Source organism: Thamnophis sirtalis, unplaced genomic scaffold (assembly GCF_051295495.1).
Source record: "Thamnophis sirtalis isolate CommonGarterSnake01/CBP01778 unplaced genomic scaffold, rThaSir2_p1.2 scaffold_1, whole genome shotgun sequence".
NCBI lineage: Eukaryota > Metazoa > Chordata > Lepidosauria > Squamata > Natricidae > Thamnophis > Thamnophis sirtalis.
The window spans coordinates 118,462,783-118,477,966 of NW_028261381.1; the positions used below are offsets into that span (position 1 = coordinate 118,462,783).

Consider the following 15,184-nt stretch of genomic DNA (forward strand, 5'->3'; position numbering starts at 1 on the left):
CTCTCCAAACTGCTGGCATATTTCCTCTTTGCACTGGGTAGACCAGAGTGAACCATGCTGGCCCGATGTTCCGCTTCGCATTGGGTAGACCGGGCCAAAGCAATGCAGGACAGCCCCTTACATTTTCCAGGACGACCCTTGGGCCAGATCCGACCACATCATGGGCCGGATGTGGCTACGAGACTTGAGTTTGACACCCCTGCTATAGGCAGACTATAAGTGTTACTGATGCAGATTGAATATTTGAACCTGACATCCCAGATTTGATTTAGTCACGGAGACTCCTAAATCTTCTTGCATAGTGTCACATTAGGCAGACCTAGACCAGAGAAGAAATCAATTCCACAGGAAGACTATATCTGGAGACTGGCTGTAGAACAGAATCTTGCAAGTTTGATTACACTGTGCTTCCTTCTCCTTGTTCTTCAGTGAATTGCCTGAGCTGCTTTCACATATTACCATGTTCTTTTTTTTAATGCTTAGCATATCCATATTCTCTATGCACATTCATTGTATCACAAATAATGGAAGTTAATTTGAGACTAAACAAGTGCTTGAATCTGGCACTGTACCCCACTTATTGAAGTATGATGCTTTAATATTTTATTTAATCTTAAACAGATTATTCTGATCTATTTGTTTGGATTTCCTCTTCTTGTGATGTTTTCCAAGATGTAGGGTGATGACCCTTTGGTTTGCATTCTTGTGATCAGGGATATGTAATTAACTCTGTCCTCACACTTCTTGAAGTTTCTCTTTAATGCAGAAAAATTGCATATAGACACAAAATGCTATGTAGTTAGTTAATACTATATAGCTTGAACCTATGCAGTGTTTTGGTGTAACTTAAAAATCTGTTCAACTTATAGACATACATTCTTCTTTGATAACTGTTCAGATTTCCTATCCCAGCAACTTCCTTAATTTTATATTCTATAGAAAATGGGAATTAACTATTGTTAAACAGTAGGAATAAATGAATTGGAAACAAAAGATGGATTATCCTAGGTAAGAAAAAATATTCTTAAGCATTTGTATTATCTTCTTAACACACAAATCCCCAAACTATCAGTGATGCAGATCACAAGTTCTAGTTTGTCTTAATGAAATATTAAATATCCACCCACACCCCTTTCTTAGTTGCTGTCAACCTTATTTCAACTTGCTTCTAATTTTACTCTCTATTAAATATATTCTGATTCTGAGACTATCTGGTTTGTCAGTTCTTCATGTTACACTGGTGGGGAGTGAGAGAGGAATTGTAGAGAAAATGGGCCAGTTGTTATTTATTACCCAATTGCCAGGGTGACTTATTCATTGCCTGCATCATCATTCCCCAAAGTACTGCTTTACAGAATGGTGAATTATGTTTCAGGGAAAGAATCAATAAATGCTTTCAGAGCAACATTTGCCATGAGACTCATCTTCTTTTATACATATACGTGTTGCGCTAAAAGGTGGGTGTGGTACAATTAACACTGAGAAAAAAGATAGTATATTAAGTGATTTGCATAAGGCATTTGTTTAAATCTGCAATGCAAACCCTAGGAAAACTGGGTTTTGTCCAAATGTATTTACAGTTGATTAACTACTCTTGAGGGGAAAACATGGGGGGAGATGTTTCCTAATTCGGAGCCAAGTGCATTTCCAGTGAATTAACTGCACTGTGAAAAAATGTGGCAAGGAGTTCATGTGTTTTTTTTAAAATAATGTATCATGCTGTAAGATTTTACATTGAGATGGGTAGCTTGAACATCCATATGACCCTTGAATTTTGCATCTCCGAAGCTCCATAAAAATAACTAATAATAAATAATAAATCTTTCCCTCCGTTTGTGTTTTTTTTGGGGGAGGGGGTAGGAAAAAAAATCTGCATTGTAGCCTTAAACTACAGTTGATATAATTTTAAAAGTAAAAGAAAAAAAATAAGAAAAACAAAATCCCAACTCTTTCCAAATGTGGGACCTGGAGCTACCTACTTTAAATCATTACTCACCCAGTTATTTCCCCTAAAAAAAATGAAAACATGGCAAGACACATATTTTGCTTGTTTGTAGAGTGTCAGTCTGAATGCATGCTTTCATACATGAGGCTGTAAAATCACTGCTGCTGATTAGACAGATGAGAGAGAAAAGATAATACAAACCAGGGATTTATTTATTTTTAATGTATTTGTTATTTATTTGTTTGTTTGTTTGTCAAACATGTATACAATAACAAGTATAGTTATGAATATAAACATGAACAAAGGAAGTAAATACAGATAAATTGAGACAGTAAGACAGGGACAATAGACACGCTGGTGCGCTTATGTAAGCCCCCTTTACAGACATCGTAAGAATGGAGTGAGGTCCACGGTAAAAGTTTGAGATTGAACCTGTGAGGGTTTGAGTCTATAGCAACGGAATCGGGTACAGCATTCCAGGCCTTCTCCACTCTGTTGCTGAAGTCGTATTTTCTGCAGTCGAGTTTGAAGTGGTTTACCTTGAGTTTTTATCGATTGTTTGCCTGTGTATTATTGTGGTTGAAGCTGAAGAAGTAGTTGACAGGCAAGACGTTGTTACAGACAATTTTGTGTACTATGCTTAGTTTGGACCGCAGGCGGTGCAGTTCCACATTGTCCAAGCCCAAAATTTCTAGCCTGGTGGCATAATGGATTCTATTGTGAGTAGAGGAGTGGAGTACTCTTCTCATGAAATACCTCTGAACTCACTCAATTGTGTTAATGTCTGATATACAGTGTGGGTTCTATGCGGATGAGCTGTATTCAAGAATTGGTCTGGCAAAGATTTTGTATGCCCTAGTTAGCAATAAAATGTTACCGGAGAAGAAGCTTCACAAAATTAGGTTAACAACTCTTAATGTCTTTTTGGCAATGCTGTTACAATGAGCTCTGGGGATTGCCAACTTCAGAGAGCTAGAAGAATACACTGGTCACAGCCATGCTTCTGTTTTTAATAATTTGATTGGAGGCAAAAAAGTTATGTAAATATCTCAAACAGAATTTTCAGTCAAATACTTGTCATTATTGAATCTTGTTCTTTTGATGCCAAAGCAAGGCAGAGTATTAATATTGAGATTAGCTTTTTGAAAAGGAAAAGCAATTACACTTCTGAAAGTAATCACTATATTACTGTGTCTGTTGTGTTGCTTTTAAATGATTTAGTACAGCTTTACAGAAATAGAGCATAACAATGATGAAAACTGCCTGGAATGCATTTGGGTCAATGTAAAAGGAGGAAAAAATGACATTGCCATAAGTGTACTATAGGCCAGTGATGGCTAACCTTTTCCGGACCAAGTGCCCAAAGCGTGCAAACCCTGCAAAATGCAATTTTGCATGTGTGCACAAACACAAACCCTGTGCATGTGTGCAAGGTCCCACACATGCACCCTGACCTTTGCACATATGCACACATCCCTGTATGTGCCCCACACCCACACATGCATGGATGCCCCCCCTGCACGTCCCTCCACCCCCATGCATGCCTGTGTGGCAGAGACCTGGAGACCAGCTGGCTGATGGGAGACACGCGCTCATGCGTGGTGAACCTAGAGTGATGGCTTGCATGCCCACAGAGAGGGCACTGCATTCCACCCCCAGTGCACGTGCCATTGGTTCCCCATCACGGCTATAGGCCACCCAATCAAACAGAGGAAATAGATGACTTTTTTGCTAGTCAGTTAACTAAGGTATGTAGGAAGCACACAACAATACTAATGGGGATTTTAATTACCCTGACATCAACTGGGAGACAAATTTTGCACCAAGTGGAAGATTAAATGTAGCAGACAATTTTGTTTCCTAAAATGTAGAGAAGGGAACAGGGGGATTTAATTCTCACTAACAGAGATGAAATGATAGAAAGTGTTGAAGCTACAGGAATCTTGGGGAGGAGTATCATGCAATATTGGAATTCAACGTAATGCAAGCACAATCAATAGAACAAAGTCAAACTAGAATCTTGTACTTCAAAAAACTTAGAGCTTGTAAAGAATTCCATGGATGAGAATCCTCAAGGGAAAAACAACTCAAGAAGCTTGAGAAATTTTGAAAAGTGAGATTATAAAAGCCCAGTCTGGCACTATACCAATGAAGAAGAAAAATAACTGCTCTCAAAAGAAACCAGCATGGCTACATAAAGAACTCTCTGAAAAATTGAATGACAAAAAGGACAAGTATAAAAAATGGAAAGAGGGGCACATAACTAAGGCAGAATATCAGCAAATAGCCTGAGCTTGCAAAGATGAAGTGAGGAAAGATAAAGCTCACACCGAACAAAGGCTTGCAGCAAAGATAAAAAATAACCAAAAAAAGAGCTTCCGATATGTTAAAAACAAGAAAAAATGTCAAGGAAACAATTGCTGGGAGAAAGTAGGAAGAAGGTGACAAGTAACAGGGAGAAAGCAGAACTACTTAATTCGTTTTTTGCATCTGTCTTTACACGAAGGGAAAAAGTCCAACCTCAAAAAACAGATTAGGAACACAAGTTAAAATAGGGAACAAAATGGTAAGTGAGCACCTGTCTACCCTAGACGAGTTCAAATCACCAGGACCAGATGGATAACAAGGTTCTGAAGGAACTGGCAGATGTGCTCTTAGAACCACTGAACTATATCTTTCAAAGATCCTGGAGCACCAGGTAACTGGAAAAGACCTGCTGTAGTTCCATCTTCAAAAAGGGAAAAAATACAGGTGAAACTCAAAAAATTAGAATATCGTGCAAAAGTTCATTTATTTCAGTAATGCAACCAAAAGTCAATATGGGTTTGTCAAAAACAGATCATGCCAGACTAATCTTATTGCATTCTTTAACAAAGTGACAAAATTAGTGGACGAGAAGAATGCTGTCAATATAGTTTACTTGGACTTCAATAAGGCATTTGATAAAATGGAGCATAACCTGCTACTAGATAAAATAGAAAAATGTGTCCAGATGGATTCGAGAGCAAATGCACTCAACATGTTGTCCTCAATGGAAGTACATCTACATGGAGGGAGGTATGCACTGGGGTACCCAAGGGCTCTGTTTTAGTCCCAATACTCTTTAACATATTCATCAGTGATTTGAACGAGGGGATAGATGGGGAAATCATCAGATTTGCAGACAACACCAAGCTAGCAGGAATAGCCAACATTCCAGAAGATAGGCTTAAGATACAGAAGGATCTTAACAGACTTGAACATTGGGCGCTATCTAACAAAATGAAATTCAGTGGTGAAAAAAGTAAGGTTCTATATTTAGGCCAGAAAATTAAAATGCACAGGTACAGTATATGTGGTACCTTGCTCAATAGTGTGTGACTGTGAGAGGGATCTTGGAGTCCTAATGGACAATCACTTAAATATGAGCCAGCAGTGTGCTGCAGCTGCCAAAAAAGCCAACACAGTTCTAAGCTGCATAAACAGAGCGAAAGAATCAAGATCACATGAAGTGTTAATACCACTTTATAATGCCTTGGTAAGGCCACACTTGGAATACTGCACCCACTTTTGGTCATCACAATGTAAAAAAGATGTTGAGACTCTAGAAAGTGTGTAGAGAAGAGCAACAAAGATGATTAGGGGATTGAAGGATAAAACATATAAAGAATGGTTGCTGGAAATGGGTATGTCAAATCTTATGAAAAGAACTGAGGGTGACATGATAGCAGTGTTCCGATTTCTCAGGGGTTGCCACAAAGAAGAGAGAGTCAAACTATTCTCCAAAGCACCTGAGGTAGAACAAAAAGCAATGGGTGGAAACTAATCAAGGAGAGAAGCAACTTGGAACTAAGGAGAAATTTCCTGACAGTTAGAACAATTAATCAATGGAATAACTTGCCTCCAGAAGTTCTAAATGCTCCAACACTGGAAATTTTTAAGAGATTAGATAACCATTTGTCTGAAGTGGTGTAGAGTTTCCTGCCTAAGCAGGAGATTTGACTAGAAGACCTCCAATTCTGCTATTCTATTCTAATCTAAAATGCCCTTGGTTCACATCAATAAGTATGAATAACTGAAGTATTACAAGTTCTAGGGGTTATAGTCCATGTGTGTGCCTGTGTGAAAATGTGCTTACATAGTACCTAGTAAAGTTCAACCATAATGCCAGACTGCCATCTAACCTTACAATAATACATTAATGAAATTAACTTCTTTGTGGTATGCACTAAATCTTCTTCCAGTATTTGAAGTGACAAATGAAATGGCAAAAAGCCAAGTTAGGAGATGCACAACCCAGTTTGCCTTGTTTTTTTAATTCTGTATTTGCCAAACCATGTCTGAGACTGCCCCATGGAAGTATGGAATACAGTGGCATGAGGACATATGCTATTTCTTCACCTTGTCTTCCATTTTGGAGGAAACAGTGCTCCATGACGTCATGGTTGCCGCATAATTGCAGAAATGTTTTTGGACACCACAGGCTCAATGGCCTTGAAACAGAGATGAGCACTGCCCACTGTAGTCACCAATGACTAGCGGAGTAAAATCCACAGGGACTCCTTCCCCTTCCATTTTGGAAACCTTTGCTTAACTGCAGTAGTACCTAATAAGATGTTGGATAGCCATTTGTCTGAAACGGTATAGGGTTTCCTGCCTAGGCAGGGGGATGGACTAGAAGACCTCCAAGGTCCCTTCCAACTCTGCTATTGTATTGTATTGTAGTATTGTAACCACTGCCTATGACTTTATAGGTAGGATTCAACCCATTGGACTAAAGTGGCATTTTGTTAATAATTCTGTTAGCCACAGTTGCCTGGGATTCACATCACATTGTCATAAAACATAGCTTATTAACCATAGTGGCTAAGTTTATCCATTAGACTAGGTAAGAATCATACTCATTATGGCTTAATGTAATAAACTCAGCTAGACATGGTGGGCCCTGAGATAGATAGATAGATGGATGGATGGATGGATGGATGGATGGATGGATGGATGGATAGATAAAGTAATTTCTGATAATGTATGATGAGCCATTAAAAAGACACCCTTGTAGCTAATGCTGATGTATATATAAATTTAGCAAATTAATTGAGAGCCATTAATACATTCTCTTCCCCTCCCCTGTTGTGGATTTGTAATAAGTAGGAAAGAGTAGAGAAAATTGTCAGGTTTTTTTTAAAAATAGAGGCACAGTTCTAGGATTCTGCAAGACAACATTTGCAGAAGCAGCTACTCAATCTGGATTTTGGTACTTGATCAGGAAGCCTATGTGGAAATTTAATGGAAATGTGCTTTTCGGTACTCATTTGCATATGTATGGCCTCCAATACTTCAGACTGCATAAGGTGAACAGTTCTTATGCAATTAAAAACAAGAAGGGTGGTCATTTTTTTATTGTAATTTTTAAAAAATAAAAATTTTTGTTTCAGTCTGCATTGCATCACCCCATTGCAGTTCATTTGGGTGTAGTTGTTTATAATATTTCTGATCTATTCTCTGAATTATTAGCAAATTAATTTAAATGCTAATACAGCTTGTGTGTGTATGCCTTCCAAAATATACAATGTTATAAAAGTCACTATGTAGGCACTTAAAATCAAAAATTAACTATAAAGAATGCATTTTTGTAGAGCTGAATGTTTTTCTTTAAAAAATATGATGGAAAGTATAGAAGCATAGCACTGAAAGTGAACATGTATTCAACACGCACATCATAGACATGAGATAACAATAGTGTTTGGCTTAAAATAATTACTCATCGTCGTCATCTTAACTCATATTTTACAAGATATTTTTGGAATTATGAGGGAGGAAAGAGGAAGAAAGAATGTGAGCAATGCAGTGGGTAAAAAAGTCCCGGTAAACTAAATATAGAATTTCATAAAGTACTGTGGTGTAATAGAAATGGTGACATAGGTTCAATTACGTTATTTTATGGCAGTACAGCATGGTATGTTATTGATGATATACTATATAATATAAGCCAACGGACATTTGGTCCCTGTTCAGTAAATTTTAAGACACCTAACCTAGGAAGGCTTTTGAAATTGTCAATAAAAGAAACTATTCATGCACAAATTCGATTGTCACACTGAGTCACCCTGCTTCCAATGGCTTCGACAGCAACTTCCAAGTATTTATAGGGAGTAAGCAGCCAGGTGAAGAGATCATGGGAACCAGAAGAAGCTGAAGGAATTGCTGGAGCTGATTACTAGAGGACATGTGGATGGATTAATAAATAATAGTGAATGTTTGTGATTTTGCTTTTTGTCTTTTATTAGGAGGTTACAAAATGCATTTTTAACTTTCCATTTCCTAGGTATTGAGTACTTATTTCTACCATTTGAAAATGTTTTTTTTTGGGGGGGGGGGGTCTGGGCCTTATCTAAAATGCAACTGAAACTTTAAAAAACGATGTTTGCCTCTAGTATGATTGTTACTACTAATGTCATTTTGGGTAAAATCTGAATCACCAAAATAATTTCATGGCCTGGTCTTAAGTTCTTCTCAATAAAAACTAATGCACAGACAAAAATGAACATTAAGAATAGTGTTTCCTTTCTAAGGTAATAATGTCATTGCTCCCAATGATCATTATGCAGTGAATCAATCCTGCAACTAACTGTTCTTCATGTCAGCTCATGGAGTGCCTATCTGCCGTTTTGATGTGTTACTGTCGGTATCACACAACAAAGAAACCTGACACACAGTATTCTGATTGAATTCTCTGCGTGATGCTTCATTAAATTTAGTCTGCATTATTCTTTGGAAGATGCGGTCATCAAGCTTGAAATTAAGATTCCCTTCAATATTATCTCCTATCTTTTGCAATATCCTTTTCTTGGTATTTTAAAGATTTGTGGAATAGAAAAAAACTGCATTTATTATTTAGTTATATGATGAAGCCATGTGTGTTATGTGAGTAGGTTATACCTAGTGGAAGCTAGATAGCCATCTGTCTGGAATACTTTCAGTTAAATTTCTGCATTGAATAGGAGGACTGAACTTGGTGACCTGCATGGCTCCTTATAAATTCTAAATTCACCTGTTAGGCTTATATCCTACTTGTAACAGCTAAAAGCAGTAGCATGGCCCTTGCTCAAAAGGAGAATAAAGTTCCTTCTTAACCCTCAATATATGATGGTTCATCTCATGATAGTCCCGAAAAAAAGTGAATTAATATTAGTTTTTCCACTTGTGACCATCACATTGCAGTCACAAGGTTGCAATTTGAGTGCATGGCAAATAGCTTACATTTACAATTGGTTGCAGTGTGATCGTGTTTTGCAACATTTCCAACTGGTTTCCGACATCAATTGGGGAAGCTGGATTCACTTAACAATTGTGTGATTTGCTTAAACATGGTATAAATTATTTTAAAATCAGATCTGGTCATGTGTAACAATTGCCTTGTAAAGCAACCAAAATTCCAGTTCCAATTGTACCTGTGAGTAGATAACTATCTAATTTAAATCTGATGCTTCTTTTTCCCACCTTTCCTATGACTTAATGGACACCTTGTTTTGCATGTGGCTCTTGCACAGGGATTTCATATCACCCCCCAATTGAATGAGAATGAATGAATGTAGGAAAGAAAGATCCAGAATTTTAATTCTGCTTTGAATCAAACCCTAATTCTACATTTATATTATTCATCAAGTATGCTATGTATTTATTATTATTATGTTGTTAATCTTTGATGAGATTCACAGCCTTTGGGGCTGGTTGGTAGCTCAACAGCTCGAGTCCTAACCAAGGACCTAGGAACTGTTAACGTAACATTGGAGGATATAAGCTGTTCCAAGTAGGGTGGTTTTTTGTAGAATTAGAATGTTCAAGTCTGATAAATTTAGAATTTCCAAATAGGGAGGTAGCTCTTTAGGTATTGCTCCAAGGGCCCCAGTTACAATCGGGACAACACATGATTTCTTTTTCCACAGTCGCTCAACTTCAATTTGCAAGTCCCGGTACTTTGTGATTTTTTCTTGCTGTTTATCTTCAATTCGTGCATCTCCAGGTATTGCAATGTCAATGAACCATACTTTTTTTCTTTTCAACTATTGTTATGTCAGGTGTGTTGTGGGCCAAGTGCCTGTCAGTCTGAAGTCCCACAAGATCTTGCCTTTCTCATTCTCTAAAACCTTCTCAACCTGATGGTCCCAGTGTTTTTTGCTGTACTCAAATCCAAACTTTGGGCACAATTTCCAGTGAATGCGGAAATAGCAAGGCGGTCATGGCGTTGTAGGTAGTCAGTTTGTGAAATTTTGCTGCACGCGCTGATCAAGTGGTCGACTGTCTCGTCTTTCTCATTACAGAGGCGACATTTGCTGTTGGTGGTAACATGTTGAATTTTTGCCTTCATGCAGTTTGTGGCTAAGGCTTGTTGTTGAGCTGCAAAAATAAAGCCTTCTGTTTCTTTTTCAGTGCTCCTGATCTTAACCAGTTCCAAGTTAGCTTTTGGTCAGCTTTGCCTTCAATACTTTTCAAGAATTGGCTATGCATAGCTTTGTTTCAGCTCGCTTCTCAATTACTTCTTTCTTATATTCAGTTGTTGTTATTATTATTATTATTATTGCAACTGTTGTATTAATAACATTAACCTAGGAAATGTTTTAGATCTATGATATATTGAAAAAGATGAAAAAATATAGATATAAGCATTTTATTAACTACAAAATTACTTATATTTGTTTGAAACCTGCCTTGAATCCAAATTTTGAATTCTAAGCAGCTCTAGTCACTTTTCCCCCCAATAGAATATATTAAAGTCTATTTCACTATTTGTGAATAAGCTGTTTCACAGTTGTGGCCAATAGCTCACTTTTACTAAAAAAAATCCTTTGTATTTTTGTAAAATCTCCCTATGCGTTTATTTTGTTATGGTAAATAAATGACAAGTCATTGTTAAACTGTAATTTCTTTTGATTTATCACAGTTAATTTCATTTCTTTATTTCATTTTCTCTTCAGAGATTTTTACTCAAATACTATTAAAATTGCAATTTGCAAAATCCTTTGTTAATGATCATTTGAGTGACTCATTAGTAATTGGTTCCTTTCAGCTGAAAGTAATTGCTTTATAATCCTTAATGACATGAAAACTGAAATACATGTTTTGTAATATTCTTGTATTATGGAATATAGAACTTGGCATCCAAGAAGTCCCATATACAACCAAGCATTTTTTTAAATATCACCAGATTGCTTACTCCCATGGACGAATGATTGTAGCTTTCATGTGGGGAACAGGAAAAACCTTAAATTCATAAAAGTGTACATACTTTGTTATTCCAGTGGTCTCTACTTAATTTTGAAATATGGAAATGTTCCAGTTCCTATGGGTATTTTTGTACTATTGATGTGCTTCTGAAGATTTGATAAAGTAAGGTTTTTAATAATTTGATGATGTGATGTTATTTTCTTTAAAGGATCAGGTTGTTCTTTATAGACAACCATGTTCTCTACATGACCATTAAAACTCTGGTTCATAACTGCACTCTGAATGCAAAAACTTTTACTAGTGTGGTACATTTAATGGGCCCCCTTAATGAACTCTATATATTTAAAAGGCCCATTTCCTGTCTGAAGCTTTTAAAAAAACAGTAGAAAAGTCTACAGACTGAAAACTTCTGCTTTTGTTTAGTCTGGGGTAGAATTATTGATGTACTTTCATGCTCCGGGAATGATTTTATGACTATTTTTTGCCCTTTATATTGTATTTATCATTGACTCCTATAGCTGTGGCTCAGTTACTTAAGCACTGACAGAACTTGTGTATGCCCTCTATAAAATCTACTGTGTAATCACATTTGTAGGTTTATTTATCTAATTTAAGTTCTCACTAACATCAGGATTCAAAACACCATGGGGAAAATATATTTTTGTAAATCCTCCTTCTGGTTCATCTGAAAAGTTGTTTCAGATTGAGGAATGCTATGGAAATTACAGAAGGAAATTTCAGAATCTTTGCTATCAGTAGAGAAGATTTTTGATATGTCAAATTCTACCCATCAGGTGATTGATGGCAAATAGTTATTGGGATATATCCTTAGTATCTGACTTACAGTGGTTTAACAAAAAAGAAATACCATGATTTCCACTATTGCTTCATTAATTTACTGAAATGACAAATAGGTGATGGTGTTTTGTGTGCAATTTTGACTTTCATTTGTTCCAAACAAATATTTGGGGAATAAAAAACAAATGCAAAACAAAAGTTTGATGCTTCTGCCTGGCTGTTAGCCCAGGATCTTTGTATCATTATCATTTCAGGCTCTTTTGAAAGACTTTGCTGCTAGGAAAGTCCTTCAAAAAAAAATAAAGATTAGTTGTATGACAAATAGATATCAGACCAGTGGTGAAATCTAATTTTTTTTACCACAAGTTATGTGGGTGTGGCTTGGTAGGTGTGGCTTGGTTGGGGGGGTCATGTGACTGGGTGGGCATGGCCAACTTTTTAAAAGCATTTTAACTAGTAAAAAATGCTTTAAAAAAAGTTCCAATGATAGAACACGACCAGCCTGACCCCCCTCACCAAGCCAGACCTAATACCGCCTAGCGCCAAAGGTTGCCCACATTTCCACCTCGGCTACCTTATCCGGGAGATGACAGGGGGGGAGAGATAGAGACAAAGCACTCAGCTGCCCCTTATCATTTACCCCAAGCTTCCTCCTCCAGCTGCCGCTCAGCGCTCAGAAACTTTCCCAACCTGAAGCACAGAAGAACAAGAAGGAGCTGCTGTTTCCCCGGCTCTTCCCACAGCTCTCCCCTCCTCTCCACAGTCAGTGTTGCTCCTCCGGCACCTAGAAGCTTTGGAGCTGCTCTCGCCACAACTGCGGCAGCAAGTGTCAGGCTGTGTGTTTCTTTTGAAAGCAGTGTGCGACCCTCTCTATCCCCACCGCCCTCTCCCCATCTTCATGTGAGCGAGGAAGATGGGGGCAGCCGACTTGCAAGGGAGCTGCTAAGAGCCAAGGAACATTACCTTCAGAGCTTAGAGGATTCAGCCTACCTCCCACCAGTTTGAGGAGATGGCACCCCACCACTTACCCCCTTCTCTTCTCCCCGCATTGAGGATCTCTTGGCCTTCCTGATTCTCGTTGTTTGCTTTTGGGGTGGAGAACAGAAGAGGGGAAGAGGAAGGAAGCAGGAGGGCACCGAGCCATCAGGAGTTGGTGCAGGAAATCACTCTGGCTCCAAAGGTGAACCCCCCAGCCGTGGGGTCTTCTGCAGCTTGTCGAGGGAGTGTTTGCAGGGATTGATGGAAAGGATTCCCCATTCAGGATTTCCCTTGAGAGAAAAGAAGCACGCGCTGCTAGCTCCCTTCTCCGTGGCCAGCCAGCCCCAAGATGCTTGCCTGCCTTTTCAAGCTGGCCATAGGGACACTGGGAAGGCTGCATTGAAGGCAGGCAAACATGGCAGGGCTGCAGGCCTTAGGGAAGGGAGTAGGGGAAGCAGGCTGGGACAGTGGAAAGCAGAGACTGGGTTTCGCGTGGCAAGTGAGCGGCGATCAGGAGACCAGTTTGGGGGCATGGCCAGCCAGCGGTCCCTACTGGTTCAGCGACCCAGGCCCAATGGCCACTACCAGTTCTCCTGAACCGGTCCGAACCAGTAGGATTTCACCCCGTATCAGACGCACTTTTTATAATAGCCTTCCTATCGCAGCGACCACTAGATTTGAGGATCATAGATCTTAGGTGGTTACCCTCCCTGTTAGCCTTCTGGATAGTGATGTATAGAGGGAAGCTGTTTTATAGCTCTAAGGCTAACCATTTATTTCACAGCAGCAAAATCAGCTAAGGGTCCTTTGATGCATAATTTGTTGGGTTTCCAGTTAATGCCATGCCAAATTCAAGCAAATTACAATTTGGTTTAATGCCATTTTTGAACCCAGCAATGACCTACTTGCACATTTTAAAGACCTGAGGCATTGAGAAGGCCATGGGGACGTAGGCTGACTTTGGAACATTGCAGTTAAGCTTTTTGCCTTGGACTGTCACTTACTGTTTTTACCCAATTCCCTGCTTCCTCAATTACAGAATAGCATTTGATTGGAGTTGTAAAAAGCATCCTTTCTCCTACAGAGTGGCAGACATTCTGTAACATCTTCCAGGGCTGTAGTAATGTTACTGGATGAGAAAAATGATGGAGGATGGTAGCATGATTAAATAGCAGTCATTCCTACTTAGGTTGATTGTGAAATGGTAAAAGTAAATATCTGAATCAGGGTTGGTTTTATTTATTATTTGGTACAATGATACTTGCCAAATTGAAAACTTGTATCAAATATGAATTCATATTCTTTCATATTATGCATATTATTATTTCATATAATTTGTCTGTTTATCTCATATTATCTGATTTTGTTGGTCTTAAAGGAGCATGCATGTTTGCAAGCATAATTATAAGCTTTTCCTAATGCACGTTCAATTTAATAGTGTATTGGCATAGTAACCCTTTTTTCTAATTGCTTTTTAAAAAGTGATAATTTGATTTTTGTACGTAATGGTTTTCCAAAGATAGATATTATTAAGGTGATGAGCAGCTCTGTTTGGCTTTATGCTTATCAGTAACCTTTACTCATAATGTGATATTGTCTGAATATCTTATTTGGTTCGGCTTTCCTTAGCTCTGATGAAGCCTTAGGCTGCTGTTTCTTTGAGTTACTGATAATTTTTTTATCTGATTAACTGACACATTTAGTTGAAATCAACACAGCCCTTAGGCTGGCCATGGATTTAATTTAAAAAGTATCAAAGGTTTGCACTGTCTGCTTTTTAATCATCATGTTTATCAGGCAAAGGAAAAAAAACCCAAAAGCACTATAGGGAGAGGGGTTATCTTAAGGAGCAGTAGCTTGGGAAATTGACAAAAACTACAAGGTAATTTACTGTTAACTTTCACTTTCATTAATATAACATTTCCCACTAATAATTACAGTGCATGTAATATACTAATTAAATGGAAAGCATTGTCACTAATTTTCTTCTTGCTGAACTCAAAGAATTGTGTAACAAGAGGATTAAAAACCACATGTAGTTATACTGTTTTTAATTCATAAGTCAATTGGGTAGCACATAGTATTTTAATAATACATTCTATTGGGTTGTTTTTTTTTAAAAAAAATAATCCTTAGGGTGTCTGTATAGAGCTTTTGTCCCTTCTACTTCCTGTTTAATACATTTTAAGTAAAATCACGATCAATGGGGCATTTAAATTTTTGCTTAAATGAGCAACATTCATTTATGAACAGATATTA

At 37.9% G+C, this 15,184-nt stretch overlaps 1 protein-coding gene and 1 pseudogene across 1 annotated transcript in view; one reads left to right on the plus strand and one right to left on the minus strand.

Moving 5' to 3' along the window:
- DPH6 (diphthamine biosynthesis 6) overlaps positions 1-15,184 on the plus strand; it is a 218,798-nt gene that overhangs the window by 24,205 nt on the left and 179,409 nt on the right. The gene's annotated exons all lie outside the window — the stretch shown is intronic.
- Positions 4,960-6,359, minus strand: LOC148049710 (uncharacterized; annotated as a pseudogene).